The 15123-nt window shown below is 43.3% G+C and overlaps 2 protein-coding genes across 2 annotated transcripts in view; one reads left to right on the top strand and one right to left on the bottom strand.

Annotated features, from left to right (window-relative positions):
• LOC126272703 (protein Wnt-5b-like) overlaps positions 1 to 15123 on the top strand; it is a 542678-nt gene that overhangs the window by 159155 nt on the left and 368400 nt on the right. The window lies entirely within an intron of this gene.
• Positions 13597 to 15123, bottom strand: part of LOC126272706 (probable salivary secreted peptide) — a 31440-nt gene continuing 29913 nt past the window's right edge. The window contains exon 3 of the mRNA XM_049975742.1: positions 13597 to 13788. The gene's annotated coding sequence lies outside the window, so the exon portion shown is untranslated. The remainder of the gene's footprint in view (positions 13789 to 15123) is intronic.

Here is a 15123-nt window from a genome sequence, read left to right as displayed (position 1 = left end):
GAAGCGATACCCTCTAACAGACAGCTGCGGTCAGCATATTCAGTCAAAAATAGTAAATGGGATATTATTTGGCGAAAGCCAAACATTTGCATGAAGCAGCACATGTTAACACATGCGTTGCTTAGAAAGTAGTATTTCCCGAAACAGAACTTACTGTCTTGTAAGCTATTTACTCAATCGTCTTCCAAGTAAAAACGTTGATCTGGAATGAATTGATTGAAGCATATTGGACTGGAGGACGTCGTATCATATGTGTGGATATTACGATCAAGGTGTCGTTTGATACCGGACTACAGCAGCTACGGTAAACCGACAGTGATGTACATCCACATGCTCCTCTTGTCAAACGTGCAAACTGTTCCAATCCTCTGTGTTTTAACCACTTGAATAATCTCAAAATTTTCGCTTCATTGTCGATTAAGGGAAAGACATACGGCAATTCGGCCAGACCTATTGCGGGAAATAAGACTCTTCCCATTTCAGACGTACTCCCGCTCCGCTAACGGCTTGTACAACACATACCGTGGTTTGTCACGCGTCCTTCTTCAGCGTCAACATATTCTATTCGCCTTGGCAGTACCATGGAGGAATAGTAAGGGGGAACAGCGCTGTAGACTTGTATCGCATGTTATGTAAGAATGAAGTGTGTCGCGGCGTTCCCGGGTTTCCAGGCGCGTCTAGTGATTAAAATTACACGAACTTTCGGCCAAGCACTCCTTGGCCATTGTCAAGTGGTATTTGACTAGCAGTGGGGTCCTGGTACGCCTCTTATGTACACTAGCTGCCAGCTGTGACGTCACTGGTGCCCACCGTACCGCCATATCAGCGCTTGATGCTCCCGCTTCAACTAAGCGATCGCTGGATCCCACGCCGTGTTGAGCTGGAGGCCACCGTCTGTATTTAGGATGTTATCGAGGATTTTTATGTCAGTGGCTCTTTTAATTGCGCAATCCCGGAAGTCGTTAGTGCGAGCCACGATGGATGTTTTGTGAAATTCTATTCGGTGTACGTTTTCTAAAGCATGCTCAGCTAAAGCAGATTTCTGGAGGTAGCGAAGGGGATAAAACCTCTCATGCTCCATCCTGCGTTGTTCCACAGCGCGTACTGTTTGTCCGATGTAAGACTGGCCACACTCGCAAGGTATCTCGTAGATCCCAGGTGTTCGGGCAGGCTGATGGCGTGCTAGTACAGACCGGTGTGGGTGGGTTTTCTATAGACGCTGTGGCCAAAGCATCCATTTAGTCTGCGGCGGACAAGCACGTCGAGGAAGGGCAATTCGTCTTGTTTTCTTACCTCCACGGTGTACTGGTTAACTGAATGTTATTGTTAAAGCCGTTGAGGTGTTTCAAGAACTCGTCGAGTTTCTCACGTCCGTGTTGTCAAATCACGAATATGTCGTCAACATACCGAAATAAACAACCAGGCTTTAATGGCGCTGTGTCTGTTTACGAATGTGCCTGTCCGCAACCTTTTGGACCTACTATCCCAGTTTTTAGTGAGTGAAGTGGTGGAGTTATCTGGGCGCACTCTTACTTCTTCTTATTTTTTGTCCAACGACCAGTATTACGACCAGTGGGTAGTCCGTTAGCTCCAGGTGTTGCAAACCACTTTATGCAGAAGTTTGAGAATATTGCCTTAGACACGCTGCCACTAAAGCCAAGTTATTTATTTCGAAACGTTGACAGAGAGCTATATGTTTTGATGACAAGTTTTCGAGACGTGGCAGATAAACTGCAAATTTTACAGCTCTCACCGCCATATTTGTTCTGAGTATACACGATGCATGGTCAGAATTTCTTGACTGTATCATTGCTGAACATCGCATTATTAAAACAAAACTCCTCCGCGTCTCTGAGGGACACACGTCGCCCTCCTGTAACTTCTTTTGAGCTACCTGTCTCTCAGTCTTTCTCTCTGCTTTCGGATCTCGCGGTGCGGAAGTGCGACTGGAGACTGCAGAGTCGCGCGGCGCGCCTCGGCCCCTCGCCCCCTGCCCCCGTGATGAATTCGGCTCATCTGCGGCCGGCCCCCGCTGTTTGGAAGCGTAATCGGCCGCATATATCATGTACAAAGCGGCCCGCCGGGCGCCGGCATTTGTCAGAAGTCGCTCCCTCTCCGCCGCCTCTATTTGCATTCTGGGACGAGGCGGGAGGGCAGGCCTTCTCGTCAGCGGCCGCAACAGCCATCGCGGAAATACGTGTACACAATAGAGAAACAAATCAGGCCGAGTGGAGCTCTCCGCATCCGCTCCAAAGTGCCGCGGCGCCAGTTTCTTTCTAAGAGGCGGAAGCTCTTCGAAACGTCAGCAACTAAAACAAATTGTGAAGGCCAGCGATGGAGTTTTAGAAATAAAAAGTCGGATTTTCTGCGGCAGACAGATCTATGAGGTCGTATTGCAGCCCACGTAGTCACACCTGTCCTGTAGAACACGGAGACGGCTTACCTGGAATCAAGTATCAAGGGATAGAAGACACCGGATGTTGTAATGTCGAAACATCAGTCATCTACTAAATTGATCATGTTTCTCGACACACCGATATCCTCAAACATTCAGATTAATACTTACTTACCGGATAAAAACCCCAGCATGGGGATATCAGTGGCTGTATCTGAAAATAAACCGCAATAATAGTTCCGTCATGGTTAAATGTTAAAGGACAGCGTTAATGTTGCAACTTTCGTCTATAATAATTTAAGTCATTCTTACTACCTATTTGCTTAAGTTTATTTCTATAATCCTTTTGAACGTTGCGGCAGCTCCACTAACCGATGTTGTTAAACCCCCCCCCCCCACTCCCCGGTCATACACAAACCAACACTCGCGAATTCTCCTTTAAAATGTTTTCAGTTCTTTGAGATCTCCAAATCTTGTCAGTTAAACTGTTTCTGCCGCATATAGTGTTTCAGACCTCACCATCTGATAACGATTTAGTTCTTCTTTTTCAGGGCCCGTATTTTTATTACTTTTTTGTCCTATGGAATGCCGACTCCATTTTACTATTAGGTTCAGTCCCCAATGATCAGGAGACTGTATATTTGTTGTTGACTTCTGCTAGGGTAAAAAATGGCCACATTCTCTTCTGCCTGGTTTTCCGCAGAATTACACGTGTATCCTATTTCCATCATATCTGTAGTTGCCTTTCGTGATAGTCAGTCCTGTTTCGTTTGCACTAATATAGGCAACTTAATACTGAAAGTTGACACAAATAAACTTATAAGATACCTCCTTCTTGCTAAAATTTCGGAATACGCGCAAACATTAACATATAATGAATAAATTCCCTCTTCTACATAACATTTAGACCCAAGAAATAATATCATGACACTGTCGGAGTACAGTTTTACAGGGAAGGGTTCGTATAAATTACTTTGCGCAACGAGATAAATTGCGGGCACAAATTAATATTTGAACTTTTTTTTGATCGTACTTACTTGTGATAATCCATATCCTGCTTTCAAGAAAGTGTAAGTAACGAATCTCGTAGGCAAGTTAGTACAGTAAAAGTGCATGGCTCAATCTGTAAATCTAACCTTTCCTATTCAGAGATGTGAAATTTAAAAACACGTAGCTATCACGTCATACATAAGATGATGTACCCGTCAAATTTCTCAGGATCTCCATATGGATACCTACCTTTTGACCTGAAAAGCATGCAAAGAAATGGCCGAAGAGCAGTGCTGATTTCACCGTTGTGAAACGTGTATACTGATTATAAATTAATGCCAGACTACGCCTGGTATCTCTGCTGAAGGCAGAAAGTCTGTAACGTGCGGCAACTTGATACTGGTTGTAAAAGGCTTAGACTATGGGACAGGGGTTTGTGAACTAGTGGTCATCATTTCATTCAAAGCGTACTGAAAGACACGCACTTTATTCTCATTTACTATGCACGCCTTTCATATTCTATTCTTCTTGTAACTAAACTACTTTCCAACAATCTAATTGCAGTTGAATGCCTATACGGCCAGATAAGTTTTTATGTTGATATCACGCTGATTAATGAGAGAGGATGGCTGCAGGGTATTTTTCTTTATTACTGCAGTAAATTCAGCAGCTTCCCTGTAGACGTGATGGCTCCACCTCTCCCGTCTTGATGGTCGCTCTAGGCCTCTAGGGGGGAGCCCGTGCGACAAGTTTGAATGCTAGGTGGTGGCCAAAGTTGTCCATCTCCTTAGTTTCTCAAGCTGTCGTACCAACTATGAAATTACATTTCCACTCTCTTTTAACGCCGCAAAGTAGCCTCCCTGGGAACTCTGGCCCTCTGATTCGCCGGTGTAGGGGCGCCCGAGCGTGACAATGTTCGCTAGAGCTGACGCCCCTAGCTCTCCTTTGGAGGCAACGAATCGTCGTTCAGTGCTAGTCTGTTGCTGCTCGTGGCTGGAGACGCGACGTCGAGGTACCATGTCGGTAAGCGTGTGTGTTCTTAGTGAACTCCAACTCCGTTGGTTACGATGGAACAGGAGGGGAAATGACAACTAGTGGTACAGGGTACCCTCAGCCAAGCACCGCACGGTGGCTTGTAGAGCATCTATGTAGATGTAGATATCAGCAGTCAGTTAGGAAATCCTTCATTTAGAACGCTTTCGTAGTTTTCGTTCTTTTGCGGGATTCCATAGAAAGGGTTCATATCCGCAGTAATTTCATCGTCTTTGCTCAGTCGAAAGTTATTTTCATGGACATTGATAAATGTTACTTGATTCCCAGGCCGGAGGCCACTTTGGCATCTTCTTACCCGAACACTCTGCACACGTTCTGTTTAGCTTACAGTAGTGGCGGTTGCTGGCTGGTAACGTCTTAAGAAGTAACGTAACTGCAGTCACGACAATCAGACGCCTCGTTTCCTTGCCGGCCGTCCCTTGTATCCTCGTTGCTGTGGAAAAGGGGAGGTTGCTGGACCATCTCCCTCGCTTCACCCCCATATCTCCCATAAGGTCGTACTTAAAGCTATTAGTGCGAGTAAGAATAACCACTTGTAAAAGATACAGGTTCTCATCTTTTGTTTATAAAGACGCAATATTAATGTCAGTTTACCCTTTTTAAATTAATAGAAATTGACTCTCTCACATGAGAATAGATTGCAAGCGCCCTATAAAATCATTCTGATTAGTAAGATAATTAATTAATTAATTAATTAATGCTTTATGTGGGAGGTCTCAGTAAGGTTGGGCGGATTTCGCGTCGTTTCATGTTACGACTAAGTTGGCTCACGTAGATCCTTTGCGGCCATTGCAGTTGCATTACCGCTAATAGAGCAAGGGAGAGGTCACGGCTCACTGCGAGTCATTAATAAAATCCCACTCGATGCAGTGAAAGCGGCAAGCCTTATTTTGAACATGTGATAATGAGTGTTAAGGTTTCCGAGTTTTTAAAGACCCATATGACGAAAATACTAAATGGAAAAAGCTTTGCGTATTCGGCTAGTCTATTGAAAGACCTTTCTTAAATTCCCATATTAATGAGATAGACAAGGCACCCCTTCTAATATTCATTGCTACAATAATGCCTATAATTGTTTGTATGTGAAACACGTGATATAATAGATCACCACAAAAGAGAAAACTAAACAACAGAGATTCCATATGCTTTCGGAAACGCTGAAACATTGTAACAGACGAGTTCGTGATGAATTAAATGGCCCCTACATGGACTAATTTAAACCAGCTTCTGTACCATGCCTCAAAAACTGACCATTTCACCAAACATCGAACGTTAAGTTGAACGTAAATAAATTCGCGTTAGTGATGTGAAAGGCTACTGATACTCTTATGCCAAGCTGCGCAATGCAAGCCAGAATCTCGTCAAAACATTTGTAACACTAGACCTCAGAACGATGAACAGAAAGCGACATTTTTTCACCTGTTGGCGTTCAGGATGAGCCTATGCAGCCTCCTCAATAGCGGACTGTTAGTTCTGATGACACAATCGTAAGGACAACACAATACCCACCCCCAGCCGAGAAAATGTTCTCCCTGGCCTCGAATCGAACCCGAGCCCCTTCCGTTAGTAGTCTGCTGCGTTAACTTCGCAGCTGCCGAGGTGGGCAGAAAGCGACTTCAATTCAGCTAATACGTTACTCAACCATAGTAACGCCTTTGCACCCCGGGACACACCCGCAGGAAACCCATTGGTTTTCAAACTGAGCTCTCCCCCCCCTCCCCCTCGCTGGGGGCATGTGGACGTACGACGTACGTACCATTTAATCAAGACAAATGTATTAGTACTTATGAGGAACTGTCCACTGTAAACACAGTATTTACTGTCTACTCTGAGATTCATTTTTGTCTTAGATCATCAGTGGGGGTAACTGACCGTAGCCAATCCGACCACTGGAATTCGTAGTGTAGAGTACAGTAGACGTGCGAAAACTTGACCGACCGGCGCACGTCGGCCCGATTCCAAATACTTCGTGCAAAGTGCCTTCTACATAGAATTCCTCACAACTTCAATGACATACACTGAAGAGCCAAAGAAACCGGTACATATTCCTAATATCGTTTAGGGTCCCCGCGAGCACGCAGAAGTGCGCAACACGACGTGGCAAGAACTCGACACCATGAATCCTCCAGGGCTGTTCATAAAGCCGCAAGAGTACGAAAGGGTAGATCTCTTAGAACAGCACGTTGCAAGGTATCCCAAATATTCTCAATAATATTCATGTCTGGGGCGTTTGGTGGCCAACGGTAGTGTTTAAACTCAGACTAGTGTTTCTGGAGCCACTCTGTACCAATTCGGCACGTGTGGAGTGTCGCATTGCCCTGCTGGAATTGCTCAAGTCCGTCGCAATGCACAATGGACATGAATGGATGCAGGTGATCAGACAAGATGCTTACATACGTCTCACCTGTCAGAGTCGTATCTAGACGTACCCTCCGCCACACACGGAGTATGGATGTAGATGTAGATGAGTCCCATATCACTCCAAATACACCCGCGCCGCACCGCTACAGAGCCTCATACAGCTTGAACAGTCCCCTATTGACATGCAAATTGTCTCTATATCCGTAAACGTCCATCCGCTCGATACGATTTGAAACGAGACTCATCCGACCAGGCAGCGTGTTTCCAGTCATCAACAGTCCAATGCCGGTGTTGATGGGCCCAGGCGAGGCGTAATGCTTTGTGTCTTGGAGTCATTAAGGGTGCACGAGTGGACCTTCGGCTCCGAAAGCCCATATCGATGATGTTTCGTTGAACAGTTCGCACGCTGACACTTGTTGATGGCCCAGAACTGAAATCTGCAGCAATTTGCGGAAGGGCTGCGCTTCTGTCACGTTGAACGATTCTCTTCAGTCGTTGTTGGACCTGGTCTTGGAGGATATTTTTCCGGCGGCAGTGATGTTGGAGATTTCATGTTTTATCGGATTCCTGATATTCACGGTACACTCGTGAAATTGTCGTACGGGAAAGTCCCCACTTCATCCCTACGTCGGAGATGCTGTGTCCCATCTTTCGGGGGCCGAATATAACACCACGTTCAAACTCACTTAAATATTGATAATCAGCCATTTTAGCAGCAGTTAGTTGAGATAACAACTGCGCCAGACACTTGTTGTCGTATATAGGCGTTGCCGACCGCAGCGTCGTATTCTGCCCGTTTACATATCTCTGTATTTGAGTACGCATACCTATACCAGTTTCTTTGGCGCTTCAGTGTTGTAATTGTTGCTAGTAGTGGCTTTATTACTAAGCAGCGTTGGTGCTCGAGCCTTAATTGGACTGAGTTTTTCAGTCAGTATCGATCAAACAAGCAGTTTATTCCTGTTATGCTATTGATGTGAAAGTGAACTGTCCACTCGTAAAACTATTTTTCTCTTTACTTCGTCTTGACTGTGTCCAACGAATGCAAATACAGCGTTGATTACGTTAAATACGGTTTTGATGCTGTACAAAACAATGGTGTCGACTACCCACAATGTATTATTTGTTATGTAGTATTGAGCAATGATGCCACGAGACTTGTCTCGAACGGTATTTGTGGACTAACCATACCGCTATAAAAGGTAAGCCCATGGAGGTTTTGCTGCAAAGTGTGACAGTTTGAAACGTTTGCGTTTGAACTGAACTTAATCCATTGCTCAGTTTTCTGAAAAATCCATTATATTTCTATGACTTATCACTGCTCCTCGCAAAGGCTAAGGAAAGTCATATTGTCGGAGACACCCTGTTTGTTGAAAGCAGCTGAAATTGTTCTTGGACCAGAAAGTTAACAAAAACTTTCACAAATACCGCTTTCTAACAACGCCGTAAAACGTCGATTTGATGATATGGGCGATTACATAAAAAATCAGTTAGTGCAGACCGTTAAATAAACAGAATTTTTCGTAATACAGCTAGAAGAGACTAGAGATGTTGCAAATTGTTGTCAACTGTTGGTTTTCGTTCCATACATTCAAAACCAGACAATGAAAAACGAGATTCTATATTCTACATACGGTTCCTTCTAAAACATTCATTTAACGACAGCGATATCTGAATTCTTTTGCAAGCTTGAGCTGTTGTGGCAAAAGCTGATGGGCGTAAGCTGTCAATGCTTGGATCTCGCTCTGGATTTGTCAAATGGTTCAAATGGCTGTAAGCACTATGGGACTTAAATCTGAGGTCATGAGTCTCCTAGACTTAGAACTACGTAAACCTAACTAACCTCAGAACATCACCCACATCCATGCCCGAGGCAGGCTTCGAACCTGCGACAGTAGAAGCAGAGCGGTTCCGGACTGAAGCGCCTAGAACCACTCGGCCACAGCGGCCGACAGGATTTGTCCACATGGTGAGAGAAAAGAATGCCAATGTTATGTCAGTTCACTGCGTTATACACCGTCAAACCTTGACACTATGGCCCTTCCAGACCAACTCATCGACGTCTTAAAATTATGCATCAAAATTGTGAATCATGTTAAATTGAGTGAGTTAAATACTCGTCTTTTTACGGCCCTCTCTCAAGATTAGGGATCAGAACAAAAAAAATTGCTATTTCATACGGAAGTGCGCTGGCTCTCAAAAGGAAGTATGTTAGCTAGATTATCTGAACTTAAGAGATGAAGTGATTCAGTTTTTGGAAATTTAAAACCAAACTGAACAGCGTGTGGAATTACGAAAGCCAAGAGTTCAATTATTTTTATCATCAGGTTGCCATCACAGTGTTTACAGGTAACTTGAAACTTTGGCAACATAAAATTGTAGCCTGTGTTCCCCAATTATTTTGAATCCTTGAATACTTCCGCTGCAGCAAAGACACAGGAAAAGCTAATTTACACAGTTGAAGCCAGACGATGTGAAATGGTTAAGGAGGTCTTTAAGAAAACTGATACTACGAATAAACTATCAAATAATTTGGCGTATCCAAATGAAGAATTCAAATTTCCCCAACTCGTGTGATAATAATATTTACAAATTGGCAACAGATGCTTTTCACATTGACATAGATATGCTGTCGGAAACTCTCCGAACAAGCTTTGGAAATTAAAAACGTTTCTGCATTCAAATATATTAGATAATTGGGTGAAGTATCTGAAAGTTTATCCCACGATAGCAAAGCAAGTACTACAACTGTACTTACTATTTTCTAGCACTTACTTGTGGGAAAGGGCGTTTTCAGCAGTTGCGGCTACGAAAACGAAATACAGAAGCAAACTCAATATTGCTAGTGATTTACGTTGTGCACTTTCTTCTATTCAATCAGAAACTGAAAATCTTTGCAAAAATATGCAAACTAATCCATCACTTTGATTTATTTGTGTTTTATTACCAAATGTGTGTGCAAATCGTGTATGTCTACAATAAAATATTCGTGTTATAAAGCTTATGGACTTTTTGTGCTTATGGCCCTTAACTGCACGAGTAGTTGCGACACAGTTCGCTCGTCCGATGTCGCCCCGTTCAAAGCACTTTGTGTGAGCGGTCTTCTAGTTTCAGACTTCTCGCAGCCTGATCGATCTATCAGCAGTCGCCACTTTTCTTCTATTCATTGCGATGTATTCCGACACACTTAATTATTTCCACAATATTTGCTACAAATAAGCGCCACGTTTCAAACTGGCCATCTCTGTAATGAGTAGAGCCCTAATTTCCATGCAAATAAGTGTATTGGCCATTTTGGAGAATGACTTCATTTGTTGAGGAGTTTTTTGTTTAATATCTTTTATTTAGGAATTTATAAGAGATACAAATAATTTTCCTGGCTTCACTGGAGATGTTTGCAACAGCTTGGACAGGCATAATAGATGCTCTCTTTCCTCAGGTGAATTATGACCAAACTGAAGATCATGTAAGATTTGCGTAATTTGGTTGAAGTAAATATTATTGTAGAACTGAAAAGTTATGACAATTATTGGAGGGCTATGAGTCATAGAATTATGTGTGAAATAAGACACAATAGGCCTAAATCATTTTCTTCCCATGTCTATGTTAAGATGTCAGTCGTAAGAGGAAATGTGTTTCCTTGACACCGAGAAAGGAAAGTGCCCGAGGGAAATGTTGCACGCACATTTTTGTTTGTTCTTCTCGTAGTATGTCAGAACAAGTCGGAACATTTCGTATCGATAAACCTGTATTCCTGTTGGCGCCATCATCAAAATCTTACTGTTGTGGCACTCGAGATGCGAGGGAAGTGATGCTGTGTCGTGGTGTATTGCCTAGCGTTGATAATTTAAATTGTAACGAAATGAGCGATTAATAGCTAATGATAAAATTGTATTTATATAAAACTATCTGACAAGACCTAAAATGCTCAATACGTTTTCGACATGCCGTTTTCCGCTACTAATAGTTTAGTGCTACAACACCTTTAAAACGGTTCCATTTTCCTTTATACGTGTGAGTAACGCATTTGAAGATGAGCGTCTCCCTGCATAATGCCGAATCACGCATCTACACACATCAAAAAAAGTTTTGCATCTCCCTAGCTCCTAGAACTCCTGAAGATAGACGTTGATTGTAGATACTGTATCACACACACACAGTCCCTTTGACTGTTCAGAGATGTCACTAAACTAACCCAAAGGTATAAACAACCATGCATGAGCAACGTCTATTAGACGGAAGGGGTCCGACAGCTGATGAGTTAGTCATTCCACCAGGAAGGAGGTATACGGCTAGTGTTGTCTGTAGTTCAACCGTGCCTATATGGTCAATACCACATTCCGATCGCGTCCGCATTTTTACTTTGTGCCAGGAAGGGCTCTCAACAAGGGAAGTGTCCAGGAGTCTCGGAGTGAACCAAGATGATGTTGTTCGGACATGGAGGAGATACAGAGACACAGGAACTGTCGATGACATGCCTCGCTGAGGGGGCCCAAGGGCTACTATTGCAGTGGATGACGACTACCTACGGATTATGGCTCGGAGGAACCCTGATAGCAACGCCACCTTGTTGATTAATGCTTTTCGTGCAGCCACGGGACGTCGTGTTACGACTCAAACTGTGCGCAGTAGGCTGTATGATGCGCAACTTCACTCCCGACGTCCAGGACGAGGTCTATCTTTGCAACCACGACCCCATGCAGCGCGGTACACATGGGCCCAACAACATGGCGAATGGACCGCTCAGAGTTAGCATCACATTCTTTTCGCCGATGAGTGTCGCATTTGCCTTCAACCAGACAATCGTTGGAGACGTGTTCGGAGGCAACCCGGTGAAGATGAACGCCTTAGACACGCTGTCCAGCGACTACAGCAAGGTGGATGTTCCCTGCTGTTTTGGGCTGGCATTATGTGGGGCCGAAGCACGCCGCTGCTGGTCATGGAAGGTGCCGTAACGGCTGTACGATACGTGGATGCCATCCTCCGACCGATAGTGCAACCATATCGGCAGTACATTGGCGAGGCATTCGTCTTCATGGACGATAATTCGCGCCCCCATTGTGCACATCTTGTGAATGACTTCTTTCAGGATAACAACATCGCTCGACTAGAGTGGCCAGCATGTTCTCCAGACATGAACCCTATCGAACATGCCTGAGATGGATTGAAAAGGTCTGTTTATAGACTACGCGACCCACCAACCAATCTGAGGGATCTGCTCCGAATCACTGTTGAGGAGTGGGACAGTCTGGACCAACAGTGGCTTTATGAACTTGTGAATATTATGCCACGTCGATTACAGACATGTATCAATGCAAGAGGTCGTGATACTGTGTATTAGAAAGTCTCACTATATGGTGGTAAAACATGCAATATGTGGTTTTCATGACCAATAAAAAGGGTGGGAAATGATGTTTCTGTTGGTCTCTACTCCAATTTTCTGTACAGGTTCCGGCACTCTTGGAACCAAGGTGATGGAAAACTTTTCTTGATGTGTGTATGTTTCTTCCGCGTCCAATTTATATCACTGCATCTGTTTGGTACGATGGGCGTGAACTCGTCTGTTGGCAGCTCCGAACCGGAGACAGATAAACGTTCTCCCTCTACGTCATCCCTCATCGCAGCGACACTGGTACTCTCTCGCTCTCCCCTCTGGCACGCCCTTGAGATAAAACAGTACCTTCAAATGTTACGCAGTATAACACATACTCTTCCGTTCATAATCCAATGAAAGTGTGACCATCAGTATAAATTTTTGCAGATCTGTGAAGTGTACTTCTAACACTTACCAGTATTGCAAGATGAAACAATTTTGAATAACGGACATTGTTGTTGTGATTGTTGTAAGTGCAGTTTCAGTTAGAGACTTACCTCAAAGGCGCAGTGTACGTACATTTTGAAGAGGGACGGGCCGACAACACTCCCGCCAGGCAATGCTCCACAAGTTATTCTTACGCCTGACGACTTCGTCTGGATGAGACAATATTGAGATCCGGATGTTAAAAAGTCCTCAGTACTATCACAGAGCTGGTCCGATATTCAGCGAATGTTGCAAAGGTTAGTAACGAAATTCTAAGTAAAATAAGATGAAAAAATAAACAGTTTCTAGCGATTATTGTATGTAATGTACGAGCTCTTAGTTTTTTCGTCCCTTACCGTAGCCGTTGCGGCTTACTGTCATACGTCCATTCCAAAAGGTGCGGGCATCACTCTCAGTCGGATTAGAAATTTTCTGGAAGCGCAATGTTTTGTATTTATGAACCTGTTCAGTTTCGCTGTAGTTTGGGTTCCTTGTGTGGATGGACTTAGATCAGAAGAAGTCAAGGGCATACCACTTCCACTAAGTCCTGACTAGTGAAGCACTGTAGACTTCAAACCAACCTTCTAGATGAAGACAGACTTAGTTTTAATGTACTCCACACTGCATACCGAAACAGCATTCAAGTTGTGCTTCGCTCAAAACAAGAAGCGAACGTGACTATCCCCATCATACTTAATTAAGAGCAACCGTTGCGTTTAATTACACCGTGAAAATTTATGTGGGTAATTGGTTTTTCAGACTAAAACTCTCCGAGGAAAGCTCAGTAATGCTGAAACATAACTCTGTTTCATAAGGACAAGAAAGTTTTCCTTTATTGCATGAGGAAATGTCCCCATCTATCATTTATTACGTCGGCGTGGAAGCTTGACCAGCTAAGTAATTCAGTATCGGTGATTGGCGTTGACGTAATAAACCAGAATGTGACATATCTGGGCTTCATATAGTCACATTCTGTGGCAAGGCAAGGAAGGAATGCTTTCTTAAATAAAAATGACTTTATTATAATACAACAAAAACATGCAGCAGTAACAAAAGCTTGCTTCTTTATGTAAATAAATCAACAACAGTTTCATAAAGTTATGTTGAGTCAGTTGGTATCGTTGTCCCTGAAAGATATCGCACATCGTCAGTAGGTAAGAAGAAATGTCTGAAACCCTCTGTTATTGACCTGAAACATAGACACAACATATTCGAGCAAATTTCAAATATTATTTCAGTACTAAAGTTTATTAAATTAAGGTTTTAAGTGGCTACACATTTGTGTAACAACTCAGGATGAATATTGCTGACACGAAGTAAGCCTACTCAGAGAAATCATTACTTACAATCACTCACATAAATTTTATAATTCAGATACACTATAACTTGGTGAAGTTATTTGTCTCCATTTACAAACAGTGACATATATTATCTGTGAAATGACGGGAAACACCTATCTTCTACCTCTTCATCCGTCCAATTAAAGATTCTAATTTTTATTAAAGTGTAATTGCTCATGTTACTGTCTCTACTCAATCAGCTACAACTCATTTTCCAATATAGGCCTGGCAGGTACATTTCTTGCAAAATAAATTTGAAGATCTCCTGTTTAGATATACATCTTCCTGCGTGATGCGTAAATTACTTTTGATATAATCGGGTTAAGACTGGATTAGAAAAATATTCTTCGATTACGGCCACCTATGGGCCACATGAGGTAGCTGCCTCACGATTTTTTTCTTCTTTCCCGTGCTTCTTCATTCTGCCACGGATTTTTTCCCTTCTTTCATTTGTCCACAGAGTGATGCACTTTCTGACCTTTTCCTGAAAACCTTCGAACTTCCCAATCACGTCCTGAAAACTTGCTTTGTCTAGAAATCTGCTTTCTTAATGTTAATTTGTGCTACGTCCATTTTGAGTTCCCTAAACCAAATGATATGCGCTTTGGGATTTTTGTCGAAACTGTCAAATACTTTTAGTGGATTTCTCCGGGTACGTCCGAACCAAGTGGCCATAAAACGAAATTCTCCTTCTTCTGAGAAGATCAGATAGTTTTCACAGATTTGGTGTAGATTTTTTCCTTACTTCTTTTCATCCAGGTGCTCGCAACTCTTCTGTGTCCCTTTCTATTCTGGTACTGGAATTACAAGGTGTGTTCAATAAGTATGCGACACATTTTTTTCTGAAAGTTAAGTTGGTTCTATTTAGGACTCCAATAAACCATATTATTCCCCACCCTTTTAGCAACGAAATCCTGTTTTCAGTATAATCACCTTACTGGGAGGGTCTGTATGTCGGCATGGTACCGCTCGACTGGTCGACGTCGAAGCCAGCGTACTGCTGCCCCCCCCCCCCTCCCCCAATCAACTACGTACTGCTTTCCACGGAATGCATCCTTTGTTGGGCCAAACAGAAGGGAGTCGGAAGGTGTGAGATGTGTGCTGTAGGATGGACAAGGAAGAACAGTCCAATGGATGTTTTGTGAGCTGCTCTCGGGTGCGCAGACTTGTGTGAGGCCTTGAGT

The sequence above is a fragment of the Schistocerca gregaria genome, chromosome 5 (genome assembly GCF_023897955.1).
Source record: "Schistocerca gregaria isolate iqSchGreg1 chromosome 5, iqSchGreg1.2, whole genome shotgun sequence".
Classification (NCBI taxonomy): domain Eukaryota; kingdom Metazoa; phylum Arthropoda; class Insecta; order Orthoptera; family Acrididae; genus Schistocerca; species Schistocerca gregaria.
This window is presented reverse-complemented; position numbering and strand designations above follow the sequence as displayed.